Source organism: Oncorhynchus tshawytscha, linkage group LG01 (genome assembly GCF_018296145.1).
Source record: "Oncorhynchus tshawytscha isolate Ot180627B linkage group LG01, Otsh_v2.0, whole genome shotgun sequence".
Taxonomy (NCBI): domain Eukaryota; kingdom Metazoa; phylum Chordata; class Actinopteri; order Salmoniformes; family Salmonidae; genus Oncorhynchus; species Oncorhynchus tshawytscha.
The window spans coordinates 10,017,367-10,042,748 of NC_056429.1; the positions used below are offsets into that span (position 1 = coordinate 10,017,367).

General features: G+C 39.8%; 13 non-coding genes across 13 annotated transcripts; all 13 read right to left on the bottom strand.

Moving 5' to 3' along the window:
* Positions 1 to 166: 166 nt before the first annotated feature.
* On the bottom strand, positions 167 to 382 carry LOC112219255. The gene has a single exon (XR_002948712.2). It is a non-coding gene; the product is annotated as a small nucleolar RNA U3 (small nucleolar RNA).
* A 778-nt stretch (positions 383 to 1,160) lies between these two features.
* On the bottom strand, positions 1,161 to 1,376 carry LOC112219257. Its single transcript, XR_002948714.2, has one exon. It is a non-coding gene; the product is annotated as a small nucleolar RNA U3 (small nucleolar RNA).
* Positions 1,377 to 2,160: 784 nt separating this feature from the next.
* LOC121847542 lies at positions 2,161 to 2,376 on the bottom strand. The gene has a single exon (XR_006084414.1). It is a non-coding gene; the product is annotated as a small nucleolar RNA U3 (small nucleolar RNA).
* Positions 2,377 to 3,152: 776 nt separating this feature from the next.
* On the bottom strand, positions 3,153 to 3,368 carry LOC121847543. Its single transcript, XR_006084416.1, has one exon. It is a non-coding gene; the product is annotated as a small nucleolar RNA U3 (small nucleolar RNA).
* A 775-nt stretch (positions 3,369 to 4,143) lies between these two features.
* On the bottom strand, positions 4,144 to 4,359 carry LOC112219261. The gene has a single exon (XR_002948717.2). It is a non-coding gene; the product is annotated as a small nucleolar RNA U3 (small nucleolar RNA).
* Positions 4,360 to 5,134: 775 nt separating this feature from the next.
* LOC112219263 lies at positions 5,135 to 5,350 on the bottom strand. The gene has a single exon (XR_002948719.2). It is a non-coding gene; the product is annotated as a small nucleolar RNA U3 (small nucleolar RNA).
* Positions 5,351 to 6,127: 777 nt separating this feature from the next.
* Positions 6,128 to 6,343, bottom strand: LOC121847488. The gene has a single exon (XR_006084352.1). It is a non-coding gene; the product is annotated as a small nucleolar RNA U3 (small nucleolar RNA).
* A 778-nt stretch (positions 6,344 to 7,121) lies between these two features.
* LOC112219262 lies at positions 7,122 to 7,337 on the bottom strand. Its single transcript, XR_002948718.2, has one exon. It is a non-coding gene; the product is annotated as a small nucleolar RNA U3 (small nucleolar RNA).
* A 778-nt stretch (positions 7,338 to 8,115) lies between these two features.
* LOC121847493 lies at positions 8,116 to 8,334 on the bottom strand. Its single transcript, XR_006084357.1, has one exon. It is a non-coding gene; the product is annotated as a small nucleolar RNA U3 (small nucleolar RNA).
* Positions 8,335 to 9,114: 780 nt separating this feature from the next.
* On the bottom strand, positions 9,115 to 9,328 carry LOC121847494. Its single transcript, XR_006084358.1, has one exon. It is a non-coding gene; the product is annotated as a small nucleolar RNA U3 (small nucleolar RNA).
* Positions 9,329 to 10,110: 782 nt separating this feature from the next.
* On the bottom strand, positions 10,111 to 10,325 carry LOC121847491. Its single transcript, XR_006084355.1, has one exon. It is a non-coding gene; the product is annotated as a small nucleolar RNA U3 (small nucleolar RNA).
* Positions 10,326 to 11,105: 780 nt separating this feature from the next.
* Positions 11,106 to 11,321, bottom strand: LOC121847492. Its single transcript, XR_006084356.1, has one exon. It is a non-coding gene; the product is annotated as a small nucleolar RNA U3 (small nucleolar RNA).
* A 779-nt stretch (positions 11,322 to 12,100) lies between these two features.
* On the bottom strand, positions 12,101 to 12,316 carry LOC112219253. The gene has a single exon (XR_002948710.2). It is a non-coding gene; the product is annotated as a small nucleolar RNA U3 (small nucleolar RNA).
* Positions 12,317 to 25,382: the final 13,066 nt, after the last annotated feature.

Consider the following 25,382-nt stretch of genomic DNA (forward strand, 5'->3'; position numbering starts at 1 on the left):
GTTAAAACACCTCCTTTTGAAGCAAAATATAAGGGCTGGACATGCCGATCAACGAAAGCCAGAAAACTGAAAAGATTATTGCTGGGGTCTCAGGACTGATTCAAGAGGTTTATTTTACTAACGATAAGGAAGACATTTCAGTAGTTTTTATTGTACATGGTTAACATCCACTCAGAACATATTCCCTTCATCCACGTTCATTGAAGAACAAGGAACAGTCATCAAAGGTGGAAGAAAAATGAGCAAAGTCACTTCTAACCACCAGATTCATGCTCTGAACGGGAATATCTTTAATCGTCATCATGGATAGCGAGATCTACCACTTTAGACACACATTTCTCAAGTACAGCACTATAGAAATGATCCCTGAAAGTATAGTCTTGGTGCATAAGTTGTTGTGATCAAGGTGGAGCATCTTGAAAAGAGCATTTGCACCACTGGTTTGTGTTGCATTCTCAGCATCAACAGTTGTTGCAATCAAATTATGTTAATTATGGAGAATTGCTAGGTTCCTCAAATGAGAAATATGGTCAACGATGCTGGTTGCCAACAGGTAAAATATGACCTAATGTTGGTGGACAGCCATCCATATTTCAAAGGCGGTTATTTTTGTTGAAGTCTACCCCCGTTTAAACATTGTGTGTTTTAGCTATAGACGTATGGGTTGTACCATCAGATTTGTCTTTGTCTTCCGCATCCAGTGGTACCAAGAGTTAGTCTGTGTGATTAACGGGGGCTGAGATAGAGCTGTGTTTGTGAGACAAAGATGGATTCCGAAGGTGCCCAGGCCCGGGTCTTTTTTACAAAAACATCTGTAGAGTCAGAATGGTTTGAATTACAAACTACTAAAAGCTATCTATGAAAAGCTGAGACTCTATCGAACATGCACATGTAACATGTTTTGCTCTATGACGCTCACAAGCTACATAAAAGTTGTTAGAATGTACAAGGTTCTTCTACGTATGAAGGTCAAAGGTTGTCCTGAAAGGAAAATGTTAAAACACCTCCTTTTGAAGCAAAATATAAGGGCTGGACATGCCGATCAACGAAAGCCAGAAAACTGAAAAGATTATTGCTGGGGTCTCAGGACTGATTCAAGAGGTTTATTTTACTAACGATAAGGAAGACATTTCAGTAGTTTTTATTGTACATGGTTAACATCCACTCAGAACATATTCCCTTCATCCACATTCATTGAAGAACAAGGAACAGTCATCAAAGGTGGAAGAAAAATGAGCAAAGTCACTTCTAACCACCAGATTCATGCTCTGAACGGGAATATCTTTAATCGTCATCATGGATAGCGAGATCTACCACTTTAGACACACATTTCTCAAGTACAGCACTATAGAAATGATCCCTGAAAGTATAGTCTTGGTGCATAAGTTGTTGTGATCAAGGTGGAGCATCTTGAAAAGAGCATTTGCACCACTGGTTTGTGTTGCATTCTCAGCATCAACAGTTGTTGCAATCAAATTATGTTAATTATGGAGAATTGCTAGGTTCCTCAAATGAAAAATATGGTCAACGATGCTGGTTGCCAACAGGTAAAATATGACCTAATGTTGGTGGACAGCCATCCATATTTCAAAGGCGGTTATTTTTGTTGAAGTCTACCCCCGTTTAAACATTGTGTGTTTTAGCTATAGACGTATGGGTTGTACCATCAGATTTGTCTTTGTCTTCCGCATCCAGTGGTACCAAGAGTTAGTCTGTGTGATTAACGGGGGCTGAGATAGAGCTGTGTTTGTGAGACAAAGATGGATTCCGAAGGTGCCCAGGCCCGGGTCTTTTTTTTTTTTACAAAAACATCTGTAGAGTCAGAATGGTTTGAATTACAAACTACTAAAAGCTATCTATGAAAAGCTGAGACTCTATCGAACATGCACATGTAACATGTTTTGCTCTATGACGCTCACAAGCTACATAAAAGTTGTTAGAAAGTACAAGGTTCTTCTACGTATGAAGGTCAAAGGTTGTCCTGAAAGGAAAATGTTAAAACACCTCCTTTTGAAGCAAAATATAAGGGCTGGACATGCCGATCAACGAAAGCCAGAAAACTGAAAAGATTATTGCTGGGGTCTCAGGACTGATTCAAGAGGTTTATTTTACTAACGATAAGGAAGACATTTCAGTAGTTTTTATTGTACATGGTTAACATCCACTCAGAACATATTCCCTTCATCCACGTTCATTGAAGAACAAGGAACAGTCATCAAAGGTGGAAGAAAAATGAGCAAAGTCACTTCTAACCACCAGATTCATGCTCTGAACGGGAATATCTTTAATCGTCATCATGGATAGCGAGATCTACCACTTTAGACACACATTTCTCAAGTACAGCACTATAGAAATGATCCCTGAAAGTATAGTCTTGGTGCATAAGTTGTTGTGATCAAGGTGGAGCATCTTGAAAAGAGCATTTGCACCACTGGTTTGTGTTGCATTCTCAGCATCAACAGTTGTTGCAATCAAATTATGTTAATTATGGAGAATTGCTAGGTTCCTCAAATGAAAATATGGTCAACGATGCTGGTTGCCAACAGGTAAAATATGACCTAATGTTGGTGGACAGCCATCCATATTTCAAAGGCGGTTATTTTTGTTGAAGTCTACCCCCGTTTAAACATTGTGTGTTTTAGCTATAGACGTATGGGTTGTACCATCAGATTTGTCTTTGTCTTCCGCATCCAGTGGTACCAAGAGTTAGTCTGTGTGATTAACGGGGGCTGAGATAGAGCTGTGTTTGTGAGACAAAGATGGATTCGAAGGTGCCCAGGCCCGGGTCTTTTTTACAAAAACATCTGTAGAGTCAGAATGGTTTGAATTACAAACTACTAAAAGCTATCTATGAAAAGCTGAGACTCTATCGAACATGCACATGTAACATGTTTTGCTCTATGACGCTCACAAGCTACATAAAAGTTGTTAGAAAGTACAAGGTTCTTCTACGTATGAAGGTCAAAGGTTGTCCTGAAAGGAAAATGTTAAAACACCTCCTTTTGAAGCAAAATATAAGGGCTGGACATGCCGATCAACGAAAGCCAGAAAACTGAAAAGATTATTGCTGGGGTCTCAGGACTGATTCAAGAGGTTTATTTTACTAACGATAAGGAAGACATTTCAGTAGTTTTTATTGTACATGGTTAACATCCACTCAGAACATATTCCCTTCATCCACGTTCATTGAAGAACAAGGAACAGTCATCAAAGGTGGAAGAAAAATGAGCAAAGTCACTTCTAACCACCAGATTCATGCTCTGAACGGGAATATCTTTAATCGTCATCATGGATAGCGAGATCTACCACTTTAGACACACATTTCTCAAGTACAGCACTATAGAAATGATCCCTGAAAGTATAGTCTTGGTGCATAAGTTGTTGTGATCAAGGTGGAGCATCTTGAAAGAGCATTTGCACCACTGGTTTGTGTTGCATTCTCAGCATCAACAGTTGTTGCAATCAAATTATGTTAATTATGGAGAATTGCTAGGTTCCTCAAATGAAAATATGGTCAACGATGCTGGTTGCCAACAGGTAAAATATGACCTAATGTTGGTGGACAGCCATCCATATTTCAAAGGCGGTTATTTTTGTTGAAGTCTACCCCCGTTTAAACATTGTGTGTTTTAGCTATAGACGTATGGGTTGTACCATCAGATTTGTCTTTGTCTTCCGCATCCAGTGGTACCAAGAGTTAGTCTGTGTGATTAACGGGGGCTGAGATAGAGCTGTGTTTGTGAGACAAAGATGGATTCCGAAGGTGCCCAGGCCCGGGTCTTTTTTACAAAAACATCTGTAGAGTCAGAATGGTTTGAATTACAAACTACTAAAAGCTATCTATGAAAAGCTGAGACTCTTCGAACATGCACATGTAACATGTTTTGCTCTATGACGCTCACAAGCTACATAAAAGTTGTTAGAAAGTACAAGGTTCTTCTACGTATGAAGGTCAAAGGTTGTCCTGAAAGGAAAATGTTAAAACACCTCCTTTTGAAGCAAAATATAAGGGCTGGACATGCCGATCAACGAAAGCCAGAAAACTGAAAAGATTATTGCTGGGGTCTCAGGACTGATTCAAGAGGTTTATTTTACCAACGATAAGGAAGACATTTCAGTAGTTTTTATTGTACATGGTTAACATCCACTCAGAACATATTCCCTTCATCCACATTCATTGAAGAACAAGGAACAGTCATCAAAGGTGGAAGAAAAATGAGCAAAGTCACTTCTAACCACCAGATTCATGCTCTGAACGGGAATATCTTTAATCGTCATCATGGATAGCGAGATCTACCACTTTAGACACACATTTCTCAAGTACAGCACTATAGAAATGATCCCTGAAAGTATAGTCTTGGTGCATAAGTTGTTGTGATCAAGGTGGAGCATCTTGAAAAGAGCATTTGCACCACTGGTTTGTGTTGCATTCTCAGCATCAACAGTTGTTGCAATCAAATTATGTTAATTATGGAGAATTGCTAGGTTCCTCAAATGAGAAATATGGTCAACGATGCTGGTTGCCAACAGGTAAAATATGACCTAATGTTGGTGGACAGCCATCCATATTTCAAAGGCGGTTATTTTTGTTGAAGTCTACCCCCGTTTAAACATTGTGTGTTTTAGCTATAGACGTATGGGTTGTACCATCAGATTTGTCTTTGTCTTCCGCATCCAGTGGTACCAAGAGTTAGTCTGTGTGATTAACGGGGGCTGAGATAGAGCTGTGTTTGTGAGACAAAGATGGATTCGAAGGTGCCCAGGCCCGGGTCTTTTTTACAAAAACATCTGTAGAGTCAGAATGGTTTGAATTACAAACTACTAAAAGCTATCTATGAAAAGCTGAGACTCTATCAACATGCACATGTAACATGTTTTGCTCTATGACGCTCACAAGCTACATAAAAGTTGTTAGAAAGTACAAGGTTCTTCTACGTATGAAGGTCAAAGGTTGTCCTGAAAGGAAAATGTTAAAACACCTCCTTTTGAAGCAAAATATAAGGGCTGGACATGCCGATCAACGAAAACCAGAAAACTGAAAAATTATTGCTGGGGTCTCAGGACTGATTCAAGAGGTTTATTTTACCAACGATAAGGAAGACATTTCAGTAGTTTTTATTGTACATGGTTAACATCCACTCAGAACATATTCCCTTCATCCACATTCATTGAAGAACAAGGAACAGTCATCAAAGGTGGAAGAAAAATGAGCAAAGTCACTTCTAACCACCAGATTCATGCTCTGAACGGGAATATCTTTAATCGTCATCATGGATAGCGAGATCTACCACTTTAGACACACATTTCTCAAGTACAGCACTATAGAAATGATCCCTGAAAGTATAGTCTTGGTGCATAAGTTGTTGTGATCAAGGTGGAGCATCTTGAAAAGAGCATTTGCACCACTGGTTTGTGTTGCATTCTCAGCATCAACAGTTGTTGCAATCAAATTATGTTAATTATGGAGAATTGCTAGGTTCCTCAAATGAGAAATATGGTCAACGATGCTGGTTGCCAACAGGTAAAATATGACCTAATGTTGGTGGACAGCCATCCATATTTCAAAGGCGGTTATTTTTGTTGAAGTCTACCCCCGTTTAAACATTGTGTGTTTTAGCTATAGACGTATGGGTTGTACCATCAGATTTGTCTTTGTCTTCCGCATCCAGTGGTACCAAGAGTTAGTCTGTGTGATTAACGGGGGCTGAGATAGAGCTGTGTTTGTGAGACAAAGATGGATTCCGAAGGTGCCCAGGCCCGGGTCTTTTTTACAAAAACATCTGTAGAGTCAGAATGGTTTGAATTACAAACTACTAAAAGCTATCTATGAAAAGCTGAGACTCTATCGAACATGCACATGTAACATGTTTTGCTCTATGACGCTCACAAGCTACATAAAAGTTGTTAGAAAGTACAAGGTTCTTCTACGTATGAAGGTCAAAGGTTGTCCTGAAAGGAAAATGTTAAAACACCTCCTTTTGAAGCAAAATATAAGGGCTGGACATGCCGATCAACGAAAACCAGAAAACTGAAAAATTATTGCTGGGGTCTCAGGACTGATTCAAGAGGTTTATTTTACCAACGATAAGGAAGACATTTCAGTAGTTTTTATTGTACATGGTTAACATCCACTCAGAACATATTCCCTTCATCCACATTCATTGAAGAACAAGGAACAGTCATCAAAGGTGGAAGAAAAATGAGCAAAGTCACTTCTAACCACCAGATTCATGCTCTGAACGGGAATATCTTTAATCGTCATCATGGATAGCGAGATCTACCACTTTAGACACACATTTCTCAAGTACAGCACTATAGAAATGATCCCTGAAAGTATAGTCTTGGTGCATAAGTTGTTGTGATCAAGGTGGAGCATCTTGAAAAGAGCATTTGCACCACTGGTTTGTGTTGCATTCTCAGCATCAACAGTTGTTGCAATCAAATTATGTTAATTATGGAGAATTGCTAGGTTCCTCAAATGAGAAATATGGTCAACGATGCTGGTTGCCAACAGGTAAAATATGACCTAATGTTGGTGGACAGCCATCCATATTTCAAAGGCGGTTATTTTTGTTGAAGTCTACCCCCGTTTAAACATTGTGTGTTTTAGCTATAGACGTATGGGTTGTACCATCAGATTTGTCTTTGTCTTCCGCATCCAGTGGTACCAAGAGTTAGTCTGTGTGATTAACGGGGGCTGAGATAGAGCTGTGTTTGTGAGACAAAGATGGATTCCGAAGGTGCCCAGGCCCGGGTCTTTTTTACAAAAACATCTGTAGAGTCAGAATGGTTTGAATTACAAACTACTAAAAGCTATCTATGAAAAGCTGAGACTCTATCGAACATGCACATGTAACATGTTTTGCTCTATGACGCTCACAAGCTACATAAAAGTTGTTAGAAAGTACAAGGTTCTTCTACGTATGAAGGTCAAAGGTTGTCCTGAAAGGAAAATGTTAAAACACCTCATTTTGAAGCAAAATATAAGGGCTGGACATGGAGATCAACGAAAGCCAGAAAACTGAAAAGATTATTGCTGGGGTCTCAGGACTGATTCAAGAGGTTTATTTTACTAACGGTAAGGAAGACATTTCAGTAGTTTTTATTGTACATGGTTAACATCCACTCAGAACATATTCCCTTCATCCACGTTCATTGAAGAACAAGGGACAGTCATCAAAGGTGGAAGAAAAATGAGCAAAGTCACTTCTAACCACCAGATTCATGCTCTGAACGGGAATATCTTTAATCGTCATCATGGATAGCGAGATCTACCACTTTAGACACACATTTCTCAAGTACAGCACTATAGAAATGATCCCTGAAAGTATAGTCTTGGTGCATAAGTTGTTGTGATCAAGGTGGAGCATCTTGAAAAGAGCATTTGCACCACTGGTTTGTGTTGCATTCTCAGCATCAACAGTTGTTGCAATCAAATTATGTTAATTATGGAGAATTGCTAGGTTCCTCAAATGAGAAATATGGTCAACGATGCTGGTTGCCAACAGGTAAAATATGACCTAATGTTGGTGGACAGCCATCCATATTTCAAAGGCGGTTATTTTTGTTGAAGTCTACCCCGTTTAAACATTGTGTGTTTTAGCTATAGACGTATGGGTTGTACCATCAGATTTGTCTTTGTCTTCCGCATCCAGTGGTACCAAGAGTTAGTCTGTGTGATTAACGGGGGCTGAGATAGAGCTGTGTTTGTGAGACAAAGATGGATTCCGAAGGTGCCCAGGCCCGGGTCTTTTTTTACAAAAACATCTGTAGAGTCAGAATGGTTTGAATTACAAACTACTAAAAGCTATCTATGAAAAGCTGAGACTCTATCGAACATGCACATGTAACATGTTTTGCTCTATGACGCTCACAAGCTACATAAAAGTTGTTAGAAAGTACAAGGTTCTTCTACGTATGAAGGTCAAAGGTTGTCCTGAAAGGAAAATGTTAAAACACCTCATTTTGAAGCAAAATATAAGGGCTGGACATGGAGATCAACGAAAGCCAGAAAACTGAAAAGATTATTGCTGGGGTCTCAGGACTGATTCAAGAGGTTTATTTTACTAACGATAAGGAAGACATTTCAGTAGTTTTTATTGTACATGGTTAACATCCACTCAGAACATATTCCCTTCATCCACGTTCATTGAAGAACAAGGAACAGTCATCAAAGGTGGAAGAAAAATGAGCAAAGTCACTTCTAACCACCAGATTCATGCTCTGAACGGGAATATCTTTAATCATCATCATCATGGATAGCGAGATCTACCACTTTAGACACACATTTCTCAAGTACAGCACTATAGAAATGATCCCTGAAAGTATAGTCTTGGTGCATAAGTTGTTGTGATCAAGGTGGAGCATCTTGAAAAGAGCATTTGCACCACTGGTTTGTGTTGCATTCTCAGCATCAACAGTTGTTGCAATCAAATTATGTTAATTATGGAGAATTGCTAGGTTCCTCAAATGAGAAATATGGTCAACGATGCTGGTTGCCAACAGGTAAAATATGACCTAATGTTGGTGGACAGCCATCCATATTTCAAAGGCGGTTATTTATGTTGAAGTCTACGCCCGTTTAAACATTGTGTGTTTTAGCTATAGACGTATGGATTGTACCATCAGATTTGTCTTTGTCTTCCGCATCCAGTTGTACCAAGAGTTAGTCTGTGTGATTAACGGGGGCTGAGATAGAGCTGTGTTTGTGAGACAAAGATGGATTCCGAAGGTGCCCAGGCCCGGGTCTTGTTTTTACAAAAACATCTGTAGATTCAGAATGGTTTGAATTACAAACTACTAAAAGCTATCTATGAAAAGCTGAGACTCTATCGAACATGCACATGTAACATGTTTTGCTCTATGACGCTCACAAGCTACATAAAAGTTGTTAGAAAGTACAAGGTTCTTCTACGTATGAAGGTCAAAGGTTGTCCTGAAAGGAAAATGTTAAAACACCTCATTTTGAAGCAAAATATAAGGGCTGGACATGGAGATCAACGAAAGCCAGAAAACTGAAAAGATTATTGCTGGGGTCTCAGGACTGATTCAAGAGGTTTATTTTACTAACGATAAGGAAGACATTTCAGTAGTTTTTATTGTACATGGTTAACATCCACTCAGAACATATTCCCTTCATCCACGTTCATTGAAGAACAAGGAACAGTCATCAAAGGTGGAAAAAAATGAGCAAAGTCATTTCTAACCACCAGTTCATGCTCTGAACGGGAATATCTTTAATAATCATCATGGATAGCGAGATCTACCACTTTAGACACACATTTCTCAAGTACAGCACTATAGAAATGATCCCTGAAAGTATAGCCTTGGTGTATAAGTTGTTGTGATCAAGGTGGAGCATCTTGAAAAGAGCATTTGCACCACTGGTTTGTGTTGCATTCTCAGCATCAACAGTTGTTGCAATCAAATTATGTTAATTATGGAGAATTGCTAGGTTCCTCAAATGAGAAATATGGTCAACGATGCTGGTTGCCAACAGGTAAAATATGACCTAATGTTGGTGGACAGCCATCCATATTTCAAAGGCGGTTATTTTTGTTGAAGTCTACGCCCGTTTAAACATTGTGTGTTTTAGCTATAGACGTATGGATTGTACCATCAGATTTGTCTTTGTCTTCCGCATCTCCAGTGGTACCAAGAGTTAGTCTGTGTGATTAACGGGGGCTGAGATAGAGCTGTGTTTGTGAGACAAAGATGGATTCCGAAGGTGCCCAGGCCCGGGTCTTTTTTTTACAAAAACATCTGTAGAGTCAGAATGGTTTGAATTACAAACTACTAAAAGCTATCTATGAAAAGCTGAGACTCTATCGAACATGCACATGTAACATGTTTTGCTCTATGACGCTCACAAGCTACATAAAAGTTGTTAGAAAGTACAAGGTTCTTCTACGTATGAAGGTCAAAGGTTGTCCTGAAAGGAAAATGTTAAAACACCTCATTTTGAAGCAAAATATAAGGGCTGGACATGGAGATCAACGAAAGCCAGAATACTGAAAAGATTATTGCTGGGGTCTCAGGACTGATTCAAGAGGTTTATTTTACTAACGATAAGGAAGACATTTCAGTAGTTTTTATTGTACATGGTTAACATCCACTCAGAACATATTCCCTTCATCCACGTTCATTGAAGAACAAGGAACAGTCATCAAAGGTGGAAAAAAATGAGCAAAGTCATTTCTAACCACCAAGTTCATGCTCTGAACGGGAATATCTTTAATCGTCATCATGGATAGCGAGATCTACCACTTTAGACACACATTTCTCAAGTACAGCACTATAGAAATGATCCCTGAAAGTATAGGCTTGGTGAATAAGTTGTTGTGATCAAGGTGGAGCATCTTGAAAAGAGCATTTGCACCACTGGTTTGTGTTGCATTCTCAGCATCAACAGTTGTTGCAATCAAATTATGTTAATTATGGAGAATTGCCAGGTTCCTCAAATGAGAAATATGGTCAACGATGCTGGTTGCCAACAGGTAAAATATGACCTAATGTTGGTGGACAGCCATCCATATTTCAAAGGCGGTTATTTTTGTTGAAGTCTACCCCCGTTTAAACATTGTGTGTTTTAGCTATAGACGTATGGGTTGTACCATCAGATTTGTCTTTGTCTTCCGCATCCAGTGGTACCAAGAGTTAGTCTGTGTGATTAACGGGGGCTGAGATAGAGCTGTGTTTGTGAGACAAAGATGGATTCCGAAGGTGCCCAGGCCCGGGTCTTTTTTTTACAAAAACATCTGTAGAGTCAGAATGGTTTGAATTACAAACTACTAAAAGCTATCTATGAAAAGCTGAGACTCTATCGAACATGCACATGGAACATGTTTTGCTCTATGATGCTCACAAGCTACATAAAAGTTGTTAGAAAGTACAAGGTTCTTCTACGTATGAAGGTCAAAGGTTGTCCTGAAAGGAAAATGTTAAAACACCTCATTTTGAAGCAAAATATAAGTGCTGGACATGGAGATCAACAAAAGCCAGAAAACTGAAAAGATTATTGCTGGGGTCTCAGGACTGATTCAAGAGGTTTATTTTACTAACGGTAAGGAAGACATTTCAGTAGTTTTTATTGTACATGGTTAACATCCACTCAGAACATATTCCCTTCATCCACGTTCATTGAAGAACAAGGAACAGTCATCAAAGGTGGAAGAAAAATGAGCAAAGTCACTTCTAACCACCAGATTCATGCTCTGAACGGGAATATCTTTAATTGTCATCATGGATAGTGAGATCTACCACTTTAGACACACATTTCTCAAGTACAGCACTATAGAAATGATCCCTGAAAGTATAGTCTTGGTGCATAAGTTGTTGTGATCAAGGTGGAGCATCTTGAAAAGAGCATTTGCACCACTGGTTTGTGTTGCATTCTCAGCATCAACAGTTGTTGCAATCAAATTATGTTAATTATGGAGAATTGCTAGGTTCCTCAACTGAAAAATATGGTCAACGATGCTGGTTGCCAACAGGTAAAATATGACCTAATGTTGGTGGACAGCCATCCATATTTCAAAGGCGGTTATTTTTGTTGAAGTCTACGCCCGTTTAAACATTGTGTGTTTTAGCTATAGACGTATGGATTGTACCATCAGATTTGTCTTTGTCTTCCGCATCCAGTGGTACCAAGAGTTAGTCTGTGTGATTAACGGGGGCTGAGATAGAGCTGTGTTTGTGAGACAAAGATGGATTCCGAAGGTGCCCAGGCCCGGGTCTTTTTTTACAAAAACATCTGTAAAGTCAGAATGGTTTGAATTACAAACTACTAAAAGCTATCTATGAAAAGCTGAGACTCTATCGAACATGCACATGTAAAATGTTTTGCTCTATGACGCTCACAAGCTACATAAAAGTTGTTAGAAAGTACAAGGTTCTTCTACGTATGAAGGTCAAAGGTTGTCCTGAAAGGAAAATGTTAAAACAACTCATTTTGAAGCAAAATATAAGGGCTGGACATGGAGATCAACGAAAGCCAGAAAACTGAAAAGATTATTGCTGGGGTCTCAGGACTGATTCAAGAGGTTTATTTTACTAACGATAAGGAAGACATTTCAGTAGTTTTTATTGTACATGGTTAACATCCACTCAGAACATATTCCCTTCATCCACGTTCATTGAAGAACAAGGAACAGTCATCAAAGGTGGAAGAAAAATGAGCAAAGTTACTTCTAACCACCAGATTCATGCTCTGAACAGGAATATCTTTAATCGTCATCATGTATAGCGAGATCTACCACTTTAGACACACATTTCTCAAGTACAGCACTATAGATATGATCCCTGAAAGTATAGTCTTGGTGCATAAGTTGTTGTGATCAAGGTGGAGCATCTTGAAAAGAGCATTTGCACCACTGGTTTGTGTTGCATTCTCAGCATCAACAGTTGTTGCAATCAAATTATGTTAATTATGGAGAATTGCTAGGTTCCTCAAATGAGAAATATGGTCAACGATGCTGGTTGCCAACAGGTAAAATATGACCTAATGTTGGTGGACAGCCATCCATATTTCAAAGCCGGTTATTTTTGTGGATTTCTACACCCTTTTAATATAGACGTATGGGTTGTACCGTCAGATTGGTCTTTGTCTTCCTCATCCAGTTGTTCCAAGAGTTACTCTGTGTGATTGTCAGCAAAATTCAGAGGATTTTTGCTGTGGTCTCAAGACTGATAGAGACTTCCTCCACTATACCATTTCAACTTCAACATTTCAACATCATCAACACACCTCTGCTTAGTCTAATACAGTGATCACTAATAGATACCAAAAACAATTTTGTCCTATCGAAATATTATGGATTTGATATCTGTCCGTGCGTGCGTGCATGCGTGTTTGTTTTCTCCAGTGAGATACGGTTGAAGACGGATGTCTACATACACCAAATACATTTAAACTCAGTCTTTCACGATTCCTAACGTTTAATTCTAGTAAAAATCCCTGTCAGAAGTTTACATACACTCAATTAGTATTTGGTAGCATTGACTTTAAATTGTTTAACTTGGGTAAAAGGATTCGGGTAGCCTTCCACAAGCTTCCCACAATAAGTTGGGTGAATTTTGGCCCATTCCTTCCTGACATAGCTGCTGTAATTGAGTCAGGTATGTAGTCTCCTTGCTCGCACATGCTTTTTTAGTTCTGCCCACTAATGTTCTATAGAATTGAGGTCAGGGTTTTGTGATGGCCACTCCAATACCTTGACTTTGTTGTCTTTAAGCCATTTTGCCACAACTTTGGAAGTATGCTTGGGGTCATTGTCCATTTGGAAGACCCGTTTGCGACCAAGCTTTAACTTTCTGACTGATGTCTTGAGATGTTGCTTCAATACATCCACATAATTTTTCTTGACACTGCCACCCCCTTGCTTCACGGTTGGAATGGTGTTCTTCTGCCTCCCCCTTTTTCCTCCAAACATAATGATGGTCATTATGGCCAAAGAGTTCTATTGTTGTTTCATCAGAACGGAGGACATTTCTCCAGGAAGTATGATCTTTGTCCCCATGTGCAGTTGCAAACAGTAGTCTTGGCATTTTTATGGTGGTTTTTGAGCAGTGGCTTCTTCCTTGCTGAGCAGCCTTTCAGGTTATGTCGATATAAGACTCGTTTTACTGTGGATATAGATACTTTTGTATCTGTTCCCTCCAGCATCTTCACAAGGTCCTTTGCTGTTGTTCTAGGATTTATTTATACATCGAAGTACAATCACCTCTATAAGACAGAAAGTGTCTCCTTCCTGAGCAGTATACTCACATGTTGTTTACACTTGCGTTCAATTGTTTGTACAGTATGGGTTGTACCATCAGATTTGTCTTTGTCTTTCGCATCCAGTGGTACCAAGAGTTAGACTTTTATTTTTCCTTTATCTAACGAGGCAAGTCAGTTAAGAACAAATTTTTATTTTCAATGACGGCCTAGGAACAGTGGGTTAACGGCCTGTTCAGGGGGAGAACGACAGATTTGTGCCTTGTCAGTTTGGGGATTTGAACTTGCAACCATTTTGGTTACTAATCCAACGCTCTAACCACTATGCTACCCTGCCACCCCACTTGTTGTAAAAATGACTTGTGTCATGCACAAAGTAGAAGTCCTAACTGACTTGCTAAAACTATAGTTTGTTAACAAGAAATTTGTGGAGTGGTTGAAATACGAGTTTTAAGGACTCCAACCTAAGTGTATGTAAACTTCAGACTTCAACTGTACATTCAGCCTGTTGTGAATTGAAGGAAAATTATGAAACACAGAGACAAAAGTTAAATTATTTTATGTTAAACCAAAAAAACGATTGGTACACTTTTGGGGGAAGCCAGGCTTCCCTTGGCATCCATAAATACACATCACTGATAGGGGTTGTATTTGAAGTCGAAATGGAGGTTAGTAACTGTCCATCTGATGTCCAGTAGTGCTTTGCGGTATGAACTTTCTGTCCTGCTTTAATATAAATGCATCTTCTGAAGGCTTCAATTCACAAATACTCTATAACCGTATATCATGCTTTATACAGATTCATGTGTATGACATAACCATCAATAGATTTTTTTCACATCTATTCATTTTTTATAGTGCATGAAATACGGTTATAGATTATTTGTGATCCATTTATGCAGTGCTTTTTAAGCTTTATAAAGCCTTCATAAGATGCACTTCAAATAAAGCGGGACCAAACGTTCTGTACGGAAAAAAAATAAGATAAACACGAAAAAAAAAGCCACTAAATAGCAAAGTTGGGTTGGAACTCGTTAGATAATGCCCTACTCCATCGGCACCATCTTATCAAAGGAGATGATGGCATCTGCACAAGGATAATGCACTAAAACATTACAAATGTGTTATTTTGTTACGTGTGTGCTTAAATTGGGCCCATTTTTTTCATGGGGATGTTGACTTGGAAGTTGTGTCTGTACGTGACAAACTGAAGAACTTTCCACCTGAACGTAGTTCATGCTTTGCTCTCACTATCCAACTGGTTGTCCGTGATGCCCCAGAGCAGGCTGGCTCATTTAGACAAGTGCTAGGCAAGGTGTCTAGAATATTGTCCCAAACCATACAGAGCTACTGGAGGCCCACAACAAACTAAATATTTCAAATGTGACAAGATGGAATAGCTAGCTGAATATGCTCAGGTCAATTCTGAGAGTTACACCAGAAGTCCTCAGTCGGCTCCATGACTCATGCAGGCTCACAGCCACGGACACAGAGAAACATCTGAAAGCTTTGTGAAACTCTGGAGACATTTTACGTATTCCACTGAAATGGTCCAGGTGGACCAGGTTGTAACCAGCAGCTAATTCCATAACATGTGCCAAAGGTCTTTGCCTCACAAATGACATAACAAAATGCTTAAAACCATGAAGTTCTCGGAGAAGAATGGCTGTCGAAGAGATGGAGTGTTTCAGTTGGCAACATGCCTGGATCCACGCTTGAAAGTGGATTGGTGTTCTGGGGATGAGGCAAACAGTACGAAGGATCTTCTCCTTGCAAAGGTCACCCCTCTTCTGGATATGCAGAGGTACCGTACCTGCAACCCCTCCAACACAGTCACGCTCTAAACTCTTGAGTACATGACTGACCGTTCCAGTAGGAAATCCATGTTCATGGCCGCCAACAACGCTGCTCTTGAAATCGCAACATACTTGAGTAAACCATGTGCCCCAGAGCATTCTGCTTGTTGTTGTGTTTAACACAAAACCAGAGGAGACTGTATCATCTGCATATACATGTGTGAGAGAGCTTCCTACTGCCTGAGCTATGTTGTTCATGTAAATTGAGAAGAGTGTGAAAGTATGGGTTCTTGGACATTTTTCACATAAATATGTTATATATGCTGTGATAGTACGTTTTGATTGATTGCTGATTTTCTGCATTTTAAAGTCCCATCAGGAAGCCTGATGTCAGATGTGTCTCTGTAAACAGGATTATTAGGAACATTGTTCTTCTTGTAAAGTATGTAAATGTTTTAATCAAACTATTATACAAATCTTCGTATTATTGTGTTCATGTAAATGTAGCCACTGTCATTTTGTAATTTTTGGGTGAACTATCTTATTAATATGTCTTTTTTCATATATTATATGGACTTTTAGCATACTACATTTATTTGTTCTCAATTACACAAAACAATGTCACAGGTGCAACAGGAATGTTGATTTAGCTTTTTATCAAAATGTTTATTGTTATCAAGTGGTGAGGCACGCATGTTTTAAATTTCATGTTTGTGCACTATGGTGGTGTTTATATATATTTTTTTTTACAAAAGCATAAACACCAAATTGAGAGAATTCTGGCGGGACATTTAAAAATGATGAACCTGGCAGAACATAATAGCGAACTGAGCAACATTAGTAATTGAATGACCCATTATTGTAAACAACGTCTTTAAGCTCTTTCTCTTATAAATGGTGCTCACTGTGAGGCTGTCAACCCTCTGAACTGCAGCATGGTATTCAACATGCCACATGCCTTTTGCTATTTATCACTTCTACCCCCCCACAAACCCTATCTAATTCAGACACCACCCCTCAACCCGGCCGTGCCTAAAAATGTGTTCTTAAAGTAAAGCATATGTGCAAAGTTGCATAAGAGTACAAACACTGTAATTGAAAACTTTTGATGCAAGCCTGAGTCAAAACAGAACCTCTAAACCTTTAGTTTAGTTAATAATCATTTCTTTTTTTTTACATATTAACCTTGTACATCTCTGTATATCTGTCCCCCTGCACGCAAATTACATTGTGTGAACACCCAAACCTATGAAAAGTGGTACGACACTGGCCCATAACTTCAGATTACATAACTACACAGAAAATTGGCCAGTGTTACCTAGTGTTGATTGACGCACATCATAAAAAAAATCCCCATCAAAATCCATCAGTTTAAACTAGAGATATCCGTTTTTTTTGCATGGGCTGCATCTCAATCGACCACATTCGTCGATGTGAGCCTTCCGCATGTATGGTGGAAAGTAGTTGATTTACAGTGTATTTGTCAGACCATGAGACATCCCGAAAATCCGTCTTCTCACAAAAACATCTGTAGCGTCCGAACGGTTTACGTTTTTGCACAAGTGTTACGGGACTCGTCTAAAGTCAGTAACGCTGATGTGCCAACTTCTGTCTATAGAGTCCGGACCATTTGAGCTACAAACTATTATGACTCTCGTGAAAACAATGGTGTTCTCCATTTTGCTTTACGACCCCCACAAGTGTCACAAGACTCGTTTGAAGGTAACCAATACAAGCAAATGGAAGTATGGAGGTAGTTTTGTGCAACAAAAATAAGAGGTTAATAAATATGTGTCCAAAAAAAACAAAAATATCAGCTGAGCTTTCTTTTGTCTCCTAAACATAGGACAGACACTTCAAAACCTTATTTCTTAAGATTATTTTTTTTACAGTTTTTTTGCTTTTTATTAATGTGTTATACACTGCGTTTCTATGGGCTATAGTAATACAGACCATATTCTATATTTTATCAAATAACTTTGTAAAAAAAAATGTGTGTGTGTGTGGAGGGGGGGGGGGTTATCTAAAGGGGTCCTAAAATTCAAAATCAAATATCTAAATAATCCATGGTACGATCATCTTAACACAATTCCATAAACTTTTAGAGTAACAATAATTTGTTTAAATGCAATAGAGCAGGTATTCCCAAACTTGGGTAGGATACACTCAATGTCGTCAGGGGTACGCCAAATAAAAATGTGATTCACATTTTTTTAATATATATATATATAAATCTTCACATCGGGGCTATACATTTGGGTGAGGTTTTTATCTTTACTGAGTAGCCTTGTTTCAGTGCCAAAAATAAGATTAAAGCATCTAGTGTCCAGTGAAGTAACAACACAAGGTCAAATACAGGAAGCCTAGTCAAATAAGTAACATCCAATCACATTAACGTTATTCTCTCGTGGGAACTCCACTAACGGTCCGTATGCAGCTAAACGTAGCTGCTGTTCATGTTGGTGTCAGTACTGATGGTGTAAAAGCCATAACAGGGAGACATAGTGGAGTGCAAGCAGTTTCTCCCGACACCACTTGGGTGCACTGCAGCATCCACTGAGAGGCTCTTGCTGCCAAGGGAATGCATGACAGCTTGAAAGTTGTTTTGTACACTACAGTGAAAATGGTTCACTTTGTTTAAGCAAGGCCCCTGAACTCTTGTGTATATTCTACACTGTGCAATGATATGGGCAGAGACTATGTAGTGCTTTTTCAAAATACGGAAGTGCGCTGGTTATCAAGGGGCAAAGTATTGACCCTTTTTTAAAATTGAGAGACGAGCTTATTGTTTTCTTTACTGACCATCATTTTCACTTGTCTGACCTCTTGCATGATGGCGAGTTTCTCACACGACTGGCCTATCTGGGTGATGTTTTTTCCCACCTGAATAATCTGAATCTAGGATTACAGGGACTCTCCGCAACTATATTCAATGTGCGGGGGACAAAATTGAGGCTATGCTTAACTTTTTATGGCTGCAGGGGCAGTATTGAGTAGCTTGGTTAAAAGATGCCCATAACGGCCTGCTCCTCAGTCATAGTTGCTAATATTTGCATATTATTTTTAGTATTGGATAGAAAACACTCTGAAGTTTCTAAAACTGTTTGAATTATGTCTGTGAGTATAACATAACTCATATAGCAGGCAAAAACTTGAGAAATTTCACTTCCTGTTTTTTTCTGGAGGTGGCAGATTTTCAACCAAGGTCTCAATGAAATTACAGCGAGATATGGATGAGTTTTCACTTCCTACGCCTTCCACTAGATGTCAGCAGTCAATAGAACTTTGTCTGATGACTCTAATGTGAAGGGGGGTCGATTGGCACAGGAAATAGTCACCAAAGCCATGAGTGGACCATGCTTTCACGAGGCACGTTCACAGATGAAGGACCTGCGTTCCATCGCTCATCTGAAGTCATTCTAATTCTCCGGTTGGAACGTTATTCAAGATATATGTAAACAACATTCTAAAGATTGATTCAGTACATTGTTTGACATGTTTCTACTGACTGTTACGGAACTTTTGGACATTTCGTCACGTTATAGTGGACGCGCTCTGTAACTTTGGAATTGTTTACCAAATGCGCTAACCAAAGTAGCTCATTGGACATAAATAATGGACATTTTCAAACAAATCAAGCATTTATTGTGGACCTGGGATTTCTAGGACTGCATTCTGATGAAGTTCATCAAAGGTAAGGAAACATTTATCATGTATTTTCTGCTTTCTGTTGATGCCAACATGGAGACTAATTTGGCTACTATTCTGAGCGCCATCTCAGATTATTGCATGGGTTGCGTTTTCCGTAAACTTTTTTTGAAATCTGACACAGCGGTTCCATTAAGGAGAGGTATATCTATAATTCCATGTGTATAACATGGAATTGTATTATCATTGTATTATCATCTACATTTATGATGAGTATTTCTGTTGAAACGATTTGGCTTTGCAAAATCACTTGATGTTTTTGGAACTAGTGAATCTAAAGCGCCAATGTAAACTCTGATTTTTTTATATAAATATGAACTTTATCAAACAAAACATGCATCTATTGTGCAACATGAAGTCCTAAGAGTGTCATATAATGAAGATAATTCAAGGTTAGTGATTAATTGTATCTTTATTTCTGTTTTTTTGTGAATGCTATATTTTGCTGGACAATGTCTGTGCTTATTGTGGTTTGGTGGAGACCTAACATAATCGTTTGTAGTGCTTTCGCTGAAAAGCCTATTTGAAATCAGACACGTTGGTGGGATTAACAACGAGAATAGCTTTAAAATGATATAAGACACATGTATGTTTTAGAAATTGTAATTATGAGATTTCTGTGGTTTGAATTTGGCGCCCTCTATTTTCACTGGTAGTCGTCATATCGATCCCGATATCGGGATTGCAGCCATAACAGGTCAAGAAGTTGCAGCTCTTCTCTGTCTGCATTAGCAAGGACAACACACAGGTCTTTCCATCATTGTATGATTTTTTGTGTGCAAATGAACTCAAGTTTACAGACAATGTCTAATGTGATATAGCGAAGCACCTGAGTGAGTTGGGTGCGCAATCACGCAGGTACTTTCCCGAAACGGATGACGCAAACAACTAGATTCGTGATCCCTTTCATGCCCTGCCTCCAGTCCACTTACCGATATCTGAACAGGAGAGCGGTTCTGTGAAAATTGAATTTAATCAGAAGCCACTGCCAGATTTCTAGATTGGGCTGTGCTCAGAGTATCCTGCCTTGGCAAATCGTGCTGTTAAGACACTGGTGTCCTTTGCAAAAACGTACCTATGTGAGAGTGGATTCTCAGCCCTCACTAGCATGGAAACAAAATACAGGCACAAACTGTGTGTGGAAAATGAATTAAGACTGAGACTCTCCAATACAACATTGCAGAGTTATGTGCATCCTTTCTAGCACACCCTTCTCATTAATCTGTGGTGAGTTATTCACAATTTTCAATGAACAAATAAGGTTTTATATGTAAGATGGCTAAATAAAGAGCAAAATGATTGATCATTATTAATGCCCTGGTCCTATAAGAGCTCTTTGTCTCTTCCCACAAGCTGGGTTGTGACAAATGCTCACATTCATTCCTATGTTTAATAAATGTATCTTATAGTGTGTGTGTGGCAGGCTTACAATGATGGCAAAAAACAATATTTGAGAGTGCACTGTCCCTGGTGCTAGAGGGGGTACGCAGCTAGAAGTTGAATGTTTGAAGGGGTACGGGACTATAAAACGTTTGGGAACCACTGCTGTAGAGCATGCTGGGAAATGTGATAATGATGGGTGTGGTTTTGATGGGAACGTTTTTCCTCTCCATTGAGTAAAACTGACACATCACACTCTCACACTCAACTTTGGTTATTAACACCAACACTGGGATTCTTTTACACCACTGAGTGTTTAACTATTGCAGAGTTAATTCATCTCCTGAATCAACACTAGAAATGTAACACTTAAAAATGTTAAGCATATCATGAGGCTTATTCAAATGGTGACCCCTATAACAGGGCTGTTCAATTCTGGTCCTGGATGGCCAAAACACTTCTGTTTTTTTGTTACAACTGTAGGATATCCTAACTCCGTCTGGATTCATATAGGAATTAAATATCACTTTGCATGCCAGCATAATGTGACTTTCAGGCCTGATGTGGCCTGTAAATGAAGAGTTTCTCTAACATCACTGTGGTTCAGGTAAAACTAAGCCATCAAAGTAAGTCCTTATTATATACATATTGTCCTAAAGAATTTAGATTTGACTAAAAACTCACTTGGTGAAGGCCAAGGACTCAAATGAGATTTAATTCAACAACCATGTCTCTGTCACTAACAAATACAGTCTTGGGTGGTAACTCTAGGTTTTACTCGAAAAGGCAAGGCATCCTGGAAAATATCTATATATTAGGCTTTACACCATACAGTGTTAAAGCAACACCCCAAAATTAGTTACTGTAATAGTGTGTTAATTTCTTACACTGAGAAAGTGTAACAGCATCAGCACTAAGAAAGTGAGTCCAGTTTACTCTAAATCAAGTGTTGGGTGTTGAGATGAGACTAAAATGTAGCTTTATGGCCATCAAAGAAAATACTTTGCCTGGCCCAAACCCAACACCTCTCATCACCCCAAGAATACCATCCCCATAGTGAAGCATGGTGGTGGCAGCGTCATGCTGTGGGGATGTTTTTCATAGGGAGGGACTGGGAAATTGGTCAGAATTGAAGGAACGATGGATAGCGCTAAATACAGGGAAATTCTTGAGGGAAACCTGTTTCAGTCTTCCAGAGATTTGAGACCGGGACAGAGGCTCACCTTTCAGCAGGACAATGACCCTAAGCATACTGCTAAAGTAACACTCGAGTGGTTTAAGGGGAAACATTTAAATGCCTTGGAATGGCCTAGTCAAAGCCCAGACCTCAATCCAATTGAGAATCTGTGGTATGACTTAAAGATTGCTGTACACCAGTGGAACCCATCCAGGAGCTGGAGCAGTTTTGCCTTGAAGAATGGGCAAAAATCCCAATGGCTAGATGTGCCTAGCTTATAGAGACATACCCCGAGAGACTTGCAGCTGTAATTGCTGCAAAAAGTGGCTCGACAAAGTATTTACTTTGGCAGGGTGAATAGTCATGCACGCTCAAGTTTTCAATTTTGTTTGTTTCACAATAAAACATAGTTTGCATCTTCAAAGTGGTAGGCATGTAAATCAAATGTGTAAATCAAATGATACAAACCCCAAAAAAGCAACATTAATTCCAGGTTGTAAGGCAACAAAATAGGAAAAATGCCAAAGGGGGTGAATACTTTCGCAAGCCACTCTATGTCTGAATATACACAACAACACCTCCCCCATAAGCATTCATGTCTCTTCTATAGATGTTATATCCTTGTATTGCTACTGCTGTATCATCAAATGAATTGTCTAAGTAAGACTCATAAATGGCTAATACATTAATGTTATCCGATCTTAGCAAGTTATTGATTTCATTAACCTTATTTCTAAGGCTACATATTAATATGGACTATTTTCAACCCTTTTTGGGTAGCTTATCAGAGATGGACATAATATGGAAAAGAGCAAATGAAGCAAGAAAAAAATATATACATTCAGCAGTCCATTAATCAGCTGGTGTGTGTGATGCGTGGTTGAAGCTACAAACCCATAGGCTTGGTTCTCTCATCCCTTCAAGGCTATTGGGAGGGAGGATGGTCAATGAGCCTGTCATAGCAGATGTCCCCACGCGCTCTGGCAGCTTTCATGGCTGGGATAAGTTCTTTGCTCTTCTTGCGTATAGCTTCAGTCTCGTCCTCATTGAGGAAGATACACTATATGTGCAAAAGTATGTGGACACCCATTTAAATTAGTGGATTCGGCTATTTCAGCCACGCCAGTTGCTGACATATTAGTCAAACATTGGCAGTAGAATGGCCTTAATGAAGAGCTCAGTGACTTTCAACATGGCACCGTCATAGGATACCACCTTTCCAACAAGTCAATTTGTCAAATGTCTGCCCTTCTAGTGCTGCCCCGGTCAACTGTAAGTGCTATCATTGTGAAATGGAAATGTCTAAGAGCAACAACGGCTAAGCCGCAAAGTGGTAGTTCACAGAACGGTACCGCTGAAGCGCATAGCGTTTAAAAATCGTCTGTCCTCGGTTGCAACACTCACTACCGAGTTCCAAACTGCCCGAATGCATAGTGCCAACTGTAAAGTTTGGCGGAGGATAAATAATGGCCAGGGACTGTTTTCCATTGTTCGGGCTAGGCCCCTTAGTTCCAGTGGAGCAACGCTACAGCATACAATGGCACTCTAGACGATTCTCTGCTTCCAACTTTGTGGCAACAGTTTGGGGAAGGCCCTTTTCTGTTTCAGCATGACAATGCCTCCATGTTCGACAAGCAGGTGTCCACCTACTTTTGGTCATGTAGTGTATACGTTCCTCTCAAGTTCTTGGCTTTTTCCAGAGTTAAATGGGAAACACTGCAACATAGTCAAATCTTTAACACGTTCAAAAGTGTTATTTCAACACCAGTTCAGTTGGACACTTTCTGAATTAAAGGTACACCTTTGATTTTGTTGTGTGTTAAGCCTACACTGTAAGACTCTTTTGTAATTTCAACAGTAAAACACTGTAGAATGATATAATATACAATATAATACTTTAAATATGGTGTAGATTGCACTGCCTTATGGTTAATATGCTGAAAAAATTGTTATTAACTGTAATCAAAACAGTAATCAAAATTGTTAAGTGCCGATTTATGTCTATGTGTTACTGTTTAATCTAATAGATAAAATATATATATATACTGTACATTAATACTATAACTAGGCCTGATCTTTATTATTAGCAAACTTGGGCTTTGGTGTTTGTGGGATCTTGTCTATGTGTAGTTGCCTGTCAGCACTCGTTAGTATAGGTTCACGTTTTGTTAGTTTGGTCAGTGTTCATTCTTTAAATAAATAAGGATGTACGCATACCACGCTGCGCATTGGTCCGTTCTTTATGACGAACGTGACAGAAGATCCCACCACCAACGGACCAAGCAGCGTGTTCAGGAGGAATGGACCTGGGAGGAGATTCTGGATGGAGCAGGACCCTGGACGCAGGCTGGGGAGTATCGACGTGGAATAAAGGAACGTGTTGTCAGTTTGGTGCCACCCGAGTCAGCTCTCCGTACTCGTCCTGAAATGTGTGTTAAAGTTCCGGAAACATTGATGCCGGCTATACACACTAGGTCTCCAGTGTACCTTCGAAACCCAGTGTGTCATGTGCCTGCTCCCTGCACTCGCCCTGAGGTGCGTGTCACCAGCCCAGTACCACCAGTGCCAGCACCACACACCAGGCCTCCAGTGCACCTCCACAGTCCAGTACGTCCTGTGCCTCTTCCCCGCACTCGCCCTGAGGTGCGTGTCATCAGCCCGGTGCCACTTGTACCGGTCCCATGCACCAGGACTCCAGTGGGCCTCCACAGTCCAGTTTGTCCTGTTCCTGCTCCTCGGCCCTGAGGTGCATGTCCCCAGCGTGGTACCACCAGTGCCGGCACCAGGCATCAGGCGACGGTTCCCAGTCTGGGGCCTCCGGCGATGATCCGCAGTCCAGAGTCTCCGGCGATGATCCACGGTCCGGTTCTACAAAGGCGGTGGGATCAGCATAAGGAGGAGGGGCTGCGTCCAGAACTGGAGCCACCACCAAGGGTAGATGCCCACCCGGACCCTCTCCTATAGGTTCAGGTTTGCGGCTGGGAGTCCGCACCTTTGGGGGGGTACTGTCACGCCCTGACCTGAGATATCTCTGTTTTCTTTATATTTTGCTTAGGTCAGGTTGTGAGGTGGGTGGGTACGCTAGTTTTTGTATGTCTAGGGTTTTTGTATTGTGTAGAGGTTTTTGTATATCTATGTTGACCTGATATGGTTCCCAATCAGAGACAGCTATTTATCGTTGTCTCTGATTGGGGATCATATTTATGGCTACCAAAATATGATCCTGAATCAGAGACAACGATAAACAGTTGCCTATCAGCACTCGTTTGTATAGCTTCACGTTTTGTTTTGTTCTTTTTTTAGTTTGTTCAGTGTTCATTCTTTAAATAAATAAGAATGTACGCATACCATGCTGCGCCTTGGTCTCCTTCATACGACGAACATGACACACGGAGGTGGCAGCATCATCTTGTGGGGGTGCTTTGCTGCAGGAGGGACTGGTGCACTACAAAAAGTAGATGGCATCATGAGGCAGGAAAATGATGTGGACATATTGAAGCAACATCTGAAGACATCAGTCAGGAAGTTAAAGTTTGGTCGCAAATGGGTCTTCCAAATGGACAATGACCCCAAGCATACTTCCAAAGTTGTGGCAAAACGGCTT